Below are 15,428 nucleotides of genomic sequence, written 5' to 3'. Positions count from 1 at the left end.
TTAATGAAACAGATGATCAAACATCTTTGGATTGGGGGCAGCAGATTTTCATGGGCAGAAGGGCCAGCAAGAGCCCAGATCCCTGTCCACCTGACGTGCAGGAGAAAAGTCTATCTGGGCTGGAGACACCAAACCCTGCCGCCCTGCCACTCCCTGTTGTAGGGGATGAGAGAGGGATTTGGGCTCTGTTATCTCTTCCTTACTATATCCGATGAGCAGGAAGACAAGAGAAAGCAGCGCAGTGTGACAGTGGGATTGGGGACCAAAGGCACGAATGGGTGTGACCCCCACAGGGAGCGGGTCGGGGAGATCCCCGCCAGGGAAGACACGCAGAGCCCAGCTGCTCACTCATGGGTTCTGAAGGAGTTAATCTCTTTTTCTGTTTTTCAAAAAATTCAAGTCCACTTTCCACATTCCCCCCAAAAGCCCGCGTCTCCACCAGCTGAAAGTGAATCACCCCCCACGCTTGGAGTACAATGGGGTGTCATGTTCTCTCCTTAATACCAGCAGTAGTAATACTCGAGCACCAAAAAAGCCCAAGTAATTATATGTCTGTTTCCTCCGTTGTTATTATTTGCATGTAACCGAGGCACCTGCCACGTTAATTGTGCCCTTTTTATAAACATCTTCCCCAGCCAACCGACCAAAAAAATGCATCCTGGGGCCGTGGCGTGTGCCCCCAGGGAAGGGTTCATCTTTACATCACACCTGCAGGTTCTCCTTGAGCTCAGTGACATGCTCATTCATAGGCCAAGCCCTCACCCCGACTATCAGGGACGGTGATTTGCTGAACTTGAGAAAAGAAAAAAGGGGAGCAAGAACATAAAGATTCTTGGGGCGGGAGAATCTCGAAGGAAGTCAACCAAACCGCCACCCCTCCCCCCGACACCACCCTGGCGTGGCATTCGAAATCGTCCTAGCATCATAATCAGGAGGAGGTTTCCAGAAAAAAACATGAAAGAGAGAAAAGAAAGGTGCACATCACAGCTGTTATCATTTAGGAGCATTTAGGAGCTGTGAAATATTCCTTGACAGCTTCCCCCTCCCATTTGTACATAAAAATACAACATATGACAAGGGCATGTATCTTAAGTACAATCTGATACCTTTTTTTGGAGGATTCTTACTGTGGTAAAAGGTCTAAAGCTACCATCCGTCATTTTCACCATTTCTGCACGTCACGGTCAGTGGCGTTCAATTCTAATCACAGTGCTGGACAACAATAACCTCCACTATTTCCGCAATTTCTCATCATCCCAGGCAGAAACCCTGTAACCATCACGCGTGATTAAGTGTTACATATGTATATGATATGTAGCCCCAAACCAGATGGAGATAGAGACGTTTCCTGCTTCGAGCAGGTTCTCTTAGGCTCCTCCCAGTTAAAATCCTCTTGTCCTGACATCCGTCACCGTCGATTAGTTTTGCCTGAAAATTCATATAAATGGAATTGAACAAAAAAGCGATGTGCTTTTTTGTGTCTGACTTCGGTCTCCCTGCAATGCCTGTGAGGTCTAGCCACTCCTTTCCCTTGGCCATTGTGTTGGTTTGCTGGGGCTGCCGTAGCAAAGGACCACAGACTGAGCAGCATAAATAATAGGAATTTACCTTCTCACTGTTCCAGAGGCTGGAAGTCAAAGATGAAGGGGTCGGTAGGGTTGGTTTCTGCAGATTCTCCGCTTGGCTTGTAGATGGCGGGCTTCTCCCTGTCTCTCCATGGAGTCTTCCCTCCGTATCTGTGTCTCAATATCCTCTTCTTATAAGGACACCAGGAGAACTGTACTAGGGCCCACCCCAATGACCTCATTTCACCGAATTACCTCTTTGAAAACCATCTCTCCAACCATCATCACGACCCAGGGGACTGGGAGTTAGGACATCAACATGTGAATTTGGGGGTGCGGTGGGGGACACACAACTCAGCCCCAAACAGCTTGAAGTGGTGTCATTCAGTCATCAGTCATAAAGGGGCAAGTGTTACCAAATATTTCAAGTTGTCCAAGGTAACTGCCCCAATGTCAAGTCCCAGCAGCAGCACATGAGAGTTCTGGGTTCTCTGTATCCTTGACCGTACTGGATACTGTCAATCCTTGCTTCGTGTTGGAAATTCTGGTGGGAGAGTGGCAGCCTCTTTTGGGGTTCCCCAAGCACCTCTGTGTCTGATTTGGGGCTTCCCCTCTACTTCATGTACTATTAGAACATACTTTGGGATCATGCCTTGGATGCTTTGCTTTCCTGCACAAGTCGGCAAAGCTGGTCTTGGTCCCTGGGAGGATGGAGAAGTTGTGGGTGATCTCAATTTACACCTTTACAGGTTTACGAAATTTCTCAAAGCTCCTTAATTAGTGTTACTTTCCTAAGGAGGGGAGAGGAAAGCCTTATTTAAAAAAAAAAAAAAAAGGAAGGTGGAAACGTGGGGAAACATGTCTGTGTGGGCGTTCATGGCAGGCCCTCTGGAGGGTGGGTCTGGGGTGCAGTGAAGAGCCCGTGCCGGGTGTGCTTTTTGGTCGGCTTCCTCTTCTGAAGAGTTCAGTCATCAGAGAACATCGGGCTCACCCACATGCTGTTGGGGAAGCATCTGGAAGAAGACAGGAAGAAGACAGAAGGCGACGGAGCCCGATGGTTTGAGATGTGCGTGCACGCATATGTCCATACGCGTGATGGTTTGGATACACACACACACATCATTGTTTTTCTTTTTTTTTTTTAAGATTTTATTTATTTGACAGAGAGAGAGATCACAAGCAGGCAGAGAGGCAGGCGGGGCGGGGGTGGGGGGAAGCAGACTCCCCACTGAGTAGAGAGCCCAATGCGGGGCTTGATCCCAGGACCTTGAGATCATGAACTGAGCCGAAGGTAGAGGCTTTAACCAACTGAGCCACCCAGGCGCCCACATCATGGTTTTCAAATGACATATACCAGATGGTAAGCTGAGAATCTTCTCAGCAACCTTCACAGCATCCTAATGAGACTGGCGTTAGCACATCACGAACAATAACAGTAATCACCATCATTACTATTCATTGCTATTCGGAGAGGTTCAATGACTCACCCAAGGTCATACAGCTTGCAGATGCAGGGTTAGGGGTCTGAACTCAGATCCACTCTTATTTGTTCATAGCCTACTGAGTCCATGACGCGTCCTGGCCTTTCCCAGACTTTCCCCGCAGGATCTCTAAGGCTCGTGATGCTGAACGGTGGGGTAGACTAAGGCCCATTCTAAGGATGAAGAAACAAAGGCACTTGCCCAAAGTCATGCGGTTGGCTGACAGTGCTAGGACTCAAACCCAGTTGGTAGGACTCCCGGCTGTGAGATTTCTATTATTATTATATTTATTTTTAAGTCTCTATCCAGCTCTGGCACAACGGAAGGTAGCTTTACACCGCTCTCGAGGGACAGGTCCCTCCAGCAGAAAGTTGTCCCTTACACTGAGCCGAAATTGGCCTCCTTGCAACTTTACCCAATCGCTTCCAGTCCACAGCCCAGCACTCAGCACTTAATTACATCGTGTCTTCTATTATGTACTAATGTCTCTTGTGGTTCCTCCCTTCTCCTCGGCTCCCTTGCCAACTCCTCCAGGGCAGAGAGCGAGTCTTGTAGGCTGAACACCTTGCAGAGACGCAGAGTAAGAGCTTATTAAATAAATACTTGTTGATGGAAAGTCCCACCAGACATCCCCCCTGGGGCCTCATCCCAGGTGTGTGGAAGACAGCACAGCAAGGTCACCAGGGATTTGCAATTTAAATATGCATAGAGTTTGTGTTTCATTTGCATACTCCCTCAACAGACTGTACAGTCAACACTCAGCAATTTGCATTTAAAATGATATTGCTCCCCCCCACCCACCCAAGACAATCACTTCTTCATCTCTCTCCTCTTCACTTTCCTCAATACTGCATTTGGATCAAATCAGGAACTGGGGAGTGGACACCCTATGGGTAAAGTGCATAGAGCCTCTGTGGCAGCAACAAAGGTCGGGGTGAATTGCGTGGGTCTGGTTTGCCCCCTCAAGGGTAACTGTTGCCTGTTTCCCCAGTGCAGGCAGACACAATTACTCACTCCCACACCACGTGAGTGCCTTTATGGGAGCCAGAAACTCGCAATTGCAACATTTGCAATTTTTTCTATTGCAAGTGTTGCAAATCCTCCTCCAAACAGTTTCAGCAGGGAAAGGCAACTTGAATTTATTGCCTTCTGTAAGTGAATAGTCTGGGGACTTCAGACATGGCTGGATCTAGGGAACGAAGCGATGGCATCCGGGGAGTTCTTCAGAGTCCCTCTCCCCTTTACCCCACTCTGCTTCCAGCCCCAATGGAAAGAGCTTCACGTGCCCAACAGATGAAGTTAAAATCTCAAGACTACACGTCACTGGTCTGACACGGGTCCCGTGACCATCCTTCAACCAATTACCAGGGTTGGAGGGAAATTGATTGGCTAGATGTTGCATGAGTGCCCTCCACCCACCCCTACCTTGGAGAGTCGGGGAGGAGGAGTTTCCCGAAGTACAGTCTAGGGGTTTTCATTAGTCAAAGCACAGACATACCCACAGACGCCCACCTGCAGCAGGTCCTGTACACATTTGTCTTTGTCTCTCTTGCTAGCCTGGGGGTTCCTGGAGGGTAGGACAAAGGTAGGCGGCTCCTCCGGACACTGAATGCACAAAGGGGAATGAAAAAGCTTTGAGGCACCGGAGAGCCCTTCCTTTTCTGAACCGCGTATTGAGTGACAGGTATGAGGATGATAACGGACAAAGAGACATGGTTGCTGCCCGCCGTTGGGCTTACACTCTTGCTGGTGAGGAATATACGTAACTGACTTCAACACAGACCCACGTACAGCATGCTAGACCCATGAACAGAGATTGCTGTCTGCAGCCTAGAACACCTGCGACGATAGAAGGCTAAGAACAATAACACCTTATACCCTCGCAAAGCTCTTTCTTACCCCTTCATGGCAGCCTCTAGGATAGCAGACGCAATGCTCCCCGCTCTGTAGGGAAGGAAAGGAGACGCTGAAGGGAAGCATCCCCATGCCCTGCCGGTAGCCAGCAGCACTAAGACCGTCACGGCAATGACCCTACGCCCATGAATCTGCCCAACGCCCTTGTGAAGTGGGATCTTGTTTTCTAGATGAGGAAACAGCATCACAGAGGTGAAGACACTGATTCACTACCTAGTGACACAACGGGGATGCCCAGGGGGATGGGATGACCACCTGAGCCCAGGGCTCCAAGACCAGTGCTCATTCCTCAGCCCCACGGGGGACCCCCCGCCCTCAAGCCGGGCCCCTCACCGGAGGTCACCCTGATAGATCATGAAGGAATGACTCTCCCAACCGGGCAAAGACCTATGGGTGGCATCGCTGTCCCACACGGAAGGACCAGATGTCCTTTCTGTTCTCCTTGCCGGAGCCGTGAGGCCCCGCTCCAGAAACGCCAACCTCCTTTTCCCCGGGAGGTATTTCTGTCCCCTGCATCACTCATCGCTAACCCTGTCCCAGAAGCCGGGCTGTGAGGGCAGCGGTGGCGAGCCGCCAGCCCCCACCAGGGCTTGGCTGGGCGCGTGTGGCAGCCGAGATCTGGCCTATTTTGTGTGTGTGACGAGCAGAGGCCTGCTCGCTCTCCTGCTGGCGTGTTGTGAGGGAACGGGAGGGGGCAAGAATGACACCCCCAGTCTTTGTCTCAACAACTACGAGTTGCCCTTCACGAAGATGAGGAGCCGCTGGCCAGAGCAGATTTCTGAACAGGAATGGGGGCAGGGGCGTCAAGAGCTCCCTTTTGTCCTCGGTAAGTGAAAGAGGCTCCTTGGCCGCCCAAGAGGAGACATTTTGAGGCAACTGGATCTGGAAAGGGGACAGACAGAAGGTGACAGCTGGCCAACACCGCAAAGCCACCCACGGTTAGCCAAGGGGGTGATGACCAACAGTGGGACCGTGGAGGCCAAGCGAAAAAGGCGTTTCAAGAAAGGGGCGATTCATTGCATCGTCCGATGCTGCTGCTGAATCGGGAGAGACGGGGACCGAGCGTTTTCCTTGGTTTTAGCCCATTATGTGTCACTGTGACCTTGGCAGGTGGGGCTTACTGGGGAAGTGGGGGACAAAGCAGGAGAGGACCGGAAGAACACAAGCAGAGACCCTTCTTTTGACATGTCTGCAGGACAAGCAAAGCAGAGCAAAGCAACGGGCCAGCGGCTAGACAGCGCAGGGACGACTTTTCGCCAGATGACATCCAGCAGCCTCTTTGTGCTCTGATGGGAATGACACAGCCGAGGGGGACCATTTTTATGAGCAAAGCCAAAAAGCGGGGCAACTGCCAGGATAGTGCCCTTGAGCAGACGGGAGGGGATGGATGGAGAGGCCAAGCAGGGCATTGGGCGTCCGGACTTGGGCTCTCTGCTCTGCCAGGCGGCCTCTCTCCTCCCCGTGCTGTATTCTCGGCTTCTCTCCCCAGAACCGCTCTAGACTTGCTGCCGAACGCTCGGGTTGGAGAGAACAAAGCCTTCGGACGGAACGTTGCTATTTCTGCTAGCGATAACCATGAATTAGAGGGAAGAGAGAAACAAGGGGTGACAGGAGACTTTGTCTGAGCCGCTGAATTTAGGTGTGTGTGCTGTGAGCCCGCTTGTGAAATCACCTTGCTGGAGACGTTGTCAAGGTTGGAGGCAGTTTCAAAAGGAACTTGAGACAAAATTAACAAACACCACCAAAATATAAGTGGCAAAGGGATCTGAGATGTTTACAAATGACGCAACATTTCCATTCCTCTCTCCACCTGAAGAACGGCTGACACTGCATAGGTTGTTTTCAAGGTCATTGATGCAACAGATGTAAACCCAGGTCTGGGCGAGGCCCCGCAGGCCGAGAGAAGAGAGGACCCTTATCCTCAGGCTGCCGCAAGCCCAGGAGGATTTCAGCTAACACACAACAGCAGCCTACGTTGTTCAGAGAGAGTTACAGATGCACAAGGCAGGGGTAGGTAACCTAGTAAGGTGGAAGGAGGCAAGGCTTAGGCAAGTATCAGGGAGGCATGGACTCTAGGCTTGGAACCATAAGGACAAGTGTGCTTCTGATACAGGGAACAGCATGTGCAAAAGGTTTGTGGTGTGAAGTACCAGGGCCTGATCACAAAACACCAAATTGCTCCCGATGGCTGGAGTGGGGACTTTCTCCAGAGCACCATAAGGAACCGCTGCAGGATTTTAATAGGGCAACAAGTGGAGTGGGCATGTTTAGAGTTCAGAGGAAGTACAAAAGCAGCAGTCCGGTTCCAAGATGTTCCCTCATGAATGACTAGGCTAGCCTGTGTATTGTGTGGCAGAGTGGGGTTCTAGTACTAGCCAGGGCTTAGGGGTCTGGGGACAGATGTGGGAAGGAAGGATTTCTGTTTCATGACCCTGTACCAACCCAAGGTCTTGTGCACAACTATAAAACAAGCATGTGTCAAATTAAGATTTAAAATTAAATACTAGGGCAGCACCTGGGTGGCTCAGTCAGTTAAGCGTCTGACTTCCACTCAGGTCATGATCTCAGGGTCCTGGGATCGAGCCCCGCATCGGGCTCTCTGCTCAGCGGGGAGCCTGCTTCTCCCCCACTCGTGCTGTTTCTCTCTCTCATCCATAAATGAAATCTTTAAAAAAAAATGAAGTTAAGAACCAAGTTTTCTAAGTATAAGTCTCAATCCCAGGCAAATGCTCTTACGCACCTGCCATGAACAAAGAAAACAGCTACTACACAGGGCTGATCTGGGCTAAAATGCCCTAAAAATGCATGTGTGCAGGCAGGCAGGCATCCAACACGAGAATGACCGAACGAGAGCACTGTTCCCTTCTCTCGTCTCACCATCATTTCGAATGCGTCAAAGAGAATGGCTCAGGTTGGCGCGAATCAGTTATCTTCTTCTTCCAACTGTTCTGCTTCTTCTTCCTTTTTTTTTTTCCCCAGTTGCCTGTAGGACACATATATGGGGCCATACAGTGTCTGCGTCCACGGATATAAAACGTCCAGAGAAAGCAAGGCTGAGGAAACAGATCGGTGACTGCCCAGAGCCGGAGGAGGCAAAAGGGAGGCAATGAAATGGTCATGGTGTTTCTTTCTGGGGGACCGAGAATGTTCTAAAAGTCGGTTGGGATGACGGCTGCGTGATTCCATTAGATAGACCAGAAACCACTGACTAGCACACTTGAAGCAAGTTATGTTTACGATAGGTAAATTAGACTTGGACAAAACCATGTAAACACGGGGAGTGTGTGTGAGTGTGTGTGAGTGTGTGTGTGAGTGTGAGTGTGTGAGTGTGTGTGTGTATGAGTGTGTGTACACGCCTGGAGTTCTGGAGGCAGGGGCCGTGACTGTAGGAAGGTTTTCAAACTGTGCCCCTAACCACTGCCGTGTCGGAGGAGAACGCAGGAGCTCCTCAGCACTGCTCCGACCCATCCCTACTTGTTTCATAAACAGATCACTTAGAAACGTGGAAATTGCTAGAATGAACAAAGCTCCCACAAGCGAGAAGGGTAGTCTGCCCTGCGCCGTGTCGGAGGATGGCATCAACCATCACGTGGGGCCATTTCAAGTCTAGGTCTCATGGTTTATGTATGAAGGTGACTCATGTCTTATTTATGATAAAAAGAAGGTCAACGTGTAAACATCTTTGAGTAAGACTTCCGTGGGCACAGGGCAAGGGAGCCTGTGGAACGTGGCTTTATTCTCACGGCTGTGCATTTGCCATTTCTGCAATGTCAGGATGGTGGCTCAGACAGACCCCAACCCATCTGCAGACTGCCGAGTCTCTGATTTGGACCCGAGTCAGTGATTTCATTGGAGGCCAAGGTCCCTAAGCTAAAAATGTCCGAGAACCCCGGGGCTAGACGAGGCAGGGCGGACACCACCATTCCTGAGTTTGGTCGGGTTTTCTATACTTTCTGCAAATTGTAGTAATTACCATTTGTGATTTCCTTTATGGATAAGCAGATGAGGACTCTGAAAGACAGCTGAGCGAACGGCGGGGTAGGCCAGCCTCCCTCATGGAAATTCCATCTGCACGAGGCCAGCCCCCAGTGCAGATGGAGGGAACGGATCCGGGGGAACTCGTCCCAGCTGTGAGTCCAGACACCTCTGCCTGCGGGGCCCGGGGCTGTTCCCCGCGGCTTCTTGTCACTCAAGTAGAGCCTTTTCCCGGGGCTTCTAGGAGAAAGCTCTGCTAAAACCAAGGCAATCATTTTTAAAGCAAATAAATGAAACTGCACGGCCCAAGTCCCTTTGGAAGCGTCCCCTTGTTCAGAATAAAACCCATGGAGTAAATGCCGTGCGCTAAGGTTCTCCACGATCCCAGCCTGTGCCGTCCACATGGGACAACAGGGCACTCCCCATATGCCTGGTTCTACATTCAAAGACACCCGATTTGAAGGATTTCGAGAGAATATGAAAAAAAAGAAAAGGAATGTGAAATAGCTCATTAATACTATTAAATATTATTCTTGCTGGAATAAAAATATTTTGACTCCACTAGCTTAAATAAAATAGAGGAAGATTAATTTCCCCCTTTAAAAAAAATGTGGCTTCTGGAAAATTTTTGAAATTGCGTTCATGAGCATATTGTGTTTCTGTTCAGCAGCGTGGATCTAGTCCCTGCTCAGTCCCCAACAGCTGCTTGTGCCCCTCATTGTTCCTTGAACAAGCCAGTCCTGCTCTGGGATTTTGCACCTGCTTTGCATTAATGGAGGAGAACAGTGCATTTAGAAGCTCCTGCCTGTGCCGTATCCGGGTCTGTGTTCAAATGTAACCTCATCAGGCAGGCTTCCCAGACTAGGCTTTCTAGAGAAGAAGCCGAATCATTCCCAATTACCTTTTTGGCTGAGTATCTTCACAGCACACACCATCGATGCCCCCCTGTACACCAGTGTGTCTGTTCATTTCTGTCTCTTCCTGCCTAAACATAAATTTTAAACTGAAGGGGCTTCTTTGTTTCACCGCTGCATCTTCCAGGACCTGGCACAGGGAGGTGAGCTGCATGCTTGGGCAGAGCTCGATCTCGGAGGGAGTAATAAGGGGGAATGAGCAGATTTCTTCACTGCGTTGTGGTGTTGCAAGGAAGAGGTGTGGCGTGCTACTGTCTGCAGGGAAGGATGCTCTCCTTCGTCCACCTGCTATCATTTCCCCGTCCTCTTTAGCAACAGAATCTCACCGTTCCCCAGGTATCCACGCCCCCCTACAACCAACAGACTCCTGGGGCAGAGATCCCATCCCCACAGGGGGCCCGATTCTCCTCGCCAGTGATGGGTTCAGGAGTGGACGCTTGACCCAACTCTGGCCAATGAAGATGGGAGAGCTCACTGAGGGGTTCCGGGGGGAAATGTTCTTTCCAGAAAGAAGAGCTGGTCTCTCTTTTGCTTCTGAGCATTGTCATGTCTGCACGTGTTGCTGGAGCTTCTGCAGCCACATTGTGACGGCCTGAGTTTGAAGCCAGTGCCGAGGACCGGTGGTGTGGAGGGATAAGCATCTGGGTCTCTGCGAATGTCACCGAGCCCATGCGCTGGCCCACCGGGAAGCCTGTATTACTTTTGGAGTCTCCATGAGAGACGATGAATGTCCAAATGCTTAAGCCATTTTGAGCAAAGATTCTGGCAATGTGCAGCTAAAAGTTGGTCTTGACCTGCCGTGGGAGGAAGGCTTTGGTCTTCCATCACATTCTCCAAGAGGGAGACCCTAAGTGGGAGATTTTTGAGCAGGAAATGTGGCAGGGACTGCCCTGTTGGGGGTGCTTTTTGGGGAACGAGGGAGATGGAGTAAGTCAAAGGAGGTGAACTATGCTGAACTAGCAACAACACGGCTCTGAAGCCGGGATGGCCCCAAGAGCTGTACAAACCTGAGATGAGGGGGTCGGGGTGCTGGATGGCCACGTGCACAACCAGTGGATGCGGACTGGCCCCAGAACGGTGGAGTGACTCGGCGGGGGGGGGGGGGGTTCCCTTTGGTTGAAGGCATTTCCTGGAGAGAGACGTGCGTGGAGTCGTCAGCCACTGGCATCCTCGTAGCGGGAGGTGACTCTGGGTTGCCGACCACAGCCGTGATGCCGGCCCTGGAGAAAGTGGTTATCCAAGCTACGATCTAGACAAGGGAGTCCAGGGGACGGCTGGGAAAATGGGGCCCATCCAAAGAACAAACTGTGGTACCTGAACATCCTGGTGATATCAAAGAGCACAGTGCATTCTGGGAAAGGAGAGGTAACCCTTTCCCTCCCCACCCTGTCAGCTCTGGTTGGGTTTTCTGTCACTTGAACCCAGTGCGTCCTGCTTGGCACATAAGGCGTCTAGCAAGGTTTGGAGTCTGGGTCTCCGGGACTCGGGAGTCCATGAGCTTATTACTCAATACGTCCTATCGTCCCTCCGGTTAAAACATTTCCCTGCGTCTGAGTCACCTGGAGCATCTCTAGGTGAGGTCTTTGCAGGGCCACACTTCCCCCAAAATAAGGTGAGATGAGTCACTGCCAAAGTATCGAATCCTCCATTGCTTCAGTCCCAAATGTTTGCAAAGCAGCTTTTATTCTTGTCTCTTCTAAATTTAATTTCTGTTTGTGAGCCTTTCTTTGCCCCGCCCCCGTGCAGCGGGAGTCATGGGAAGGAAGGGCCAGGGAACAAGCTAGAAGGTCGGGCACTCCATCATAGCCGGAGTTCCATGAACGGATCCTAAAGATGGAAAGAGATTACTTCGCTCACAGTAAATCAGTCACTTGCAGGCAGGGCTTTTGTCACCGCGGAAGGCCAAGTGTGTTTCTGGAGTGAGTTCATCGAGCAAAAGTAGCATCTAGAGACCAACGAACATAATGTTGAGGGAAGCAAACAGCCTGGCCCCAGCTGTAGAGTTTCCGGTAGACTCATTAGCCAAGCACTTGCCCTCAAACCAGCCACACTCCCAGGTCAAAAGCGATCAGGTCATGACCAGACAAAGAATATGCTCATCTCTCCAGTGCGAACCATGATCCAAGAATGTCCCGCCTCTAGACTGTTGTACACACTGGTCCATCTAGACCGCCTGTCCTCTATGCTTAGAAAACTCCTAGACATCCTTCAAGACCCAGCTTGTAAAACACCCCGTTGTTCCCAGTGATAAGTCAGTTGTCCTGTCCTCGGAGCTCCTCAGCAATTTGCAGGGAACCTTTGTCCAGCATTTTCCCTTTGTACATGAGACAGCACATGCTAGCTCTCGGTCTGAGCATGTGATTCCCCTCTAGACTACAGACTCCTGTAGGGGAGGGACCTGGGCCTTTTGTCTCTATGATCCCAAGGTTGCCGGACACAGGCTTCGTCCTCAGTAAGGACGGGAAGGATGAATAAACGGCTGGATGAGTTCGCGACCGAGGACGGAAGTGTGACAGCGCACGAGAGAGCGTGTGTTGCCCTAACAGTGAGGGAGCGAGACCGGGAGTGAGGGGTGGCGTGTGTGTAAACAAGAGCTTGTGTTAAACGCCGAGGGGCAAAGGGGAGTCAGGGGAGGAAGGAAGGTGTCTGCGTGAGCCCCAGGCTACGGAAGTCAGTCTTTACTTCTGACCTTTTTTGTGGTCTGAGTCCTGTGCCCCCCAGACCGGGGCACTCCCTGTAACCACCAATCATGCGCCGTTCAGTGTAATTAAGGCAAAACCAGTTATTTTGTCTGAGGACTGGGAGAGTCTGCTTCCGACGGTGAAGCGGGAGGCGCGGAGGCGTGCCAAAGTGGGAGCTACTGTGGTTGGAGGAAAGCAAGAAGCGCGAGCGGGTTGAGAGGATAGAAAATCTGGAAATAGCTCCCGAAGTCCTTCAAGGGAAGGGCAGATACACTGTTACTCCTGGATCCATAAATGCTTAAATTTTCTGGGTTTTTTGAGGTGGGTCTTTGGCAATAGGGCGAGCTCTATGGATCTTCTCGTTAAGTACCTATGATCACAGCCCAACACACATACACACACACATACGTGTGTGCACTCATAGTCATGTATGTGACTTTAGACAGTTCACGGCTCCCCTCAAACCCAGCTACGTGACACACCGAGCCCGACGCGGGGCTTGCACGTGTCTGGTTCAGCTTCCTCTGAATTCTGAGGCTGTATCACAGAGCCCAACGTGCGACAGAGGGCAACGCACACGTCTACTGAATTGGGTCGAACTGAAATTACCTAACTTGAGACACGCGGTGTGGACAGCTGGCTTTCCCAGCCTCTCAGACCTCGGGCATCCCCGCACCGCACACAGTGGGGCCCCAGGCATGGGCTCTACACCGCGAAGATGATCCTGCCAGACACATTCTATCTTCAACCCTCGCCAGGACACGTGAGGCTTTCCTCCCAAAAGCCTCCGAGGGGAAAGCACGAGAGTGTAAAGTATGATTCACATCTGGATGAGCAAACAGAGCTCCGTGTTGGAACAAGCTAATTAATGGTGATGCCAAGCCCTTGGCCCTGTTTCTTTAGAGCCATATGCTCTGCAAATAACACCCAGGCCTCCACTCCGAGCCAGGACTCATGGAGCCCCCATCGAGAGACGGCGCCCCAGATCGGCGAAAAAAACAAACAGCTGAAGTGGAACGGAACGAGAATCCAATTTATCCTGAACCTGGCCCTTAATGAGGAGTGTTTCATCTCATTAATACAGTTTAGAGAGTCTTTCTGTTCAGAAGGCTTTCTGCGAGGGCGAGATGAGTAACTGTCAAGTCCCCGGGGAGGCAGAATGGCAGAGATTGAAAATGACAGCCATGCGCGGTCTGGCCAGGTGCGGGCAATGGGAGGCGTCTTGCAGGCTGTGTGAAATAAGCCGGTATTTCGGAGAGCTATTTCATACTATCTGTTCAAATGGAAAGCAAAAAAAGAGTATCTAGCCTTTGATCTAGGCAACCCAGCATCAACATGTTCTCCTACAAATGTCCTCAGACCTCAGCACAATGGAGACAGTCACTGCTTCTAACAGCCGAGACCGGAAGCAACCTGAGTGTCCAGCAACAAGGGATGGGCTAGAGAGCCCGGCCTCACAGCGGCACATGGTAGAGCATTTGCAAAGGAGGGAAATGGCCCAAACGAAAGCCCGAATGAAGAGTAATATTCATGGTAGATTCGTTCAGTGGATAAGAAACCAGGGGCCTGGGGCGCCTGGGTGGCTCAGTGGGTTAAAGCCTCTGCCTTCGGCTCGGGTCATGGTCCCAGGGTCCTGGGATCGAGCCCCGCATCGGGCTCTCTGCTCAGCGGGGAGCCTGCTCCCCCCCGCCCCCCCGCCTGCTGCTCTGCCTACTTGTGATCTCTGTCAAATAAATAAATAAATCTTAAAAAAAAAAAAAGAAAGAAACCAGGGGCCACACAACACTTAGACTATACTTCTAATCACGAAAACAGGACTATGTGTAGGCTGGAAGCGTCTCAGGAAGGATACACACACACACACACACACACACCATTTTCAAAATGATTACGTCCAAGGGGAGGGGATCAGAGATGGAATTAATACTTTGTTTTCATGGTGCATGCTTTGTCCTGTTTGAATTTTTACTATGTGCATGTGTTGCCTTTTTTTTTTAAGACTTTACTTATTTATTTGACACAGAGAGAGAGCACCCAAGCAGGGGGAGTGGCAGGCAGAGGGAGAGGGAGAAGCAGACTCCCTGTTGAACAGGGAGCTCGATGCATGGCTGGATCCCAGCACCCCAGGCTCATGACCCAAGTCGAATGCAGATGCTCGACCAATGGACTCACCCAGGCGCCCTATGCCTGCAATGCTTTTATCCACTAAAATTTTGTTTTTGGAAGAAGAAATTCATTTTAAAAACAAGCACTGATTTCTTCTATTCATTTGTTCATTCATTCCCTTCAACACAGAACACTCGCTGGGGGCTGAGATTTAAAAAAAAAAAAAAAAAAGTGACCCAGGATTCCCCCGCTGAAAGAGTGGAGTGGAATGACATTGGAATGACATGCCTTTTACAACGCTCCCCAGTCGTCACAGCCCAGGGCAGGCCTGGTGCGTCCCCAGGTTTGTTCGGGGGAGAATGGAGGAGGCCAAAGCTGGTGACGTTCTCTGAGCATCTGTCGGTGTCCAGGCTCTGCAGACGGGACACTGTTTACCACCTTAGCCACCTTGCTCTCGTCATCACGGAACCCCGAGCACCCAAGGCAGACCCTGTGTCTGACTGGACTTTTCCATAAAGCAATGAGTGAATTTAGATGCTCGGGCCCTCTAGGACGAGGGAACAAGTGTGGCCTGTGGGGGGGCAGACTCCTGGCTAAGCCTGAGGTTCAGCATTCCCACTGAGCGGCCGCGGGCAGATTGAGATGGGCTGGCTTTTGGGGTGCTGCCTCTGGGGAACAGCGTGGAAGAACCCCCACCCCCCAACTTTCACGCTCAGGTTTTTTTTTTTTTTTAAGATTTTATTTATTTATTTGACAGAGAGAGAGGTCACAAGTAGGCAGAAAGGCAGGCAG

This window comes from Meles meles, chromosome 21 (assembly GCF_922984935.1).
Source record: "Meles meles chromosome 21, mMelMel3.1 paternal haplotype, whole genome shotgun sequence".
Lineage (NCBI taxonomy): Eukaryota > Metazoa > Chordata > Mammalia > Carnivora > Mustelidae > Meles > Meles meles.
The sequence above is the reverse complement of the archived record's forward strand: the minus strand, read 5'-3'. Positions refer to the sequence as shown.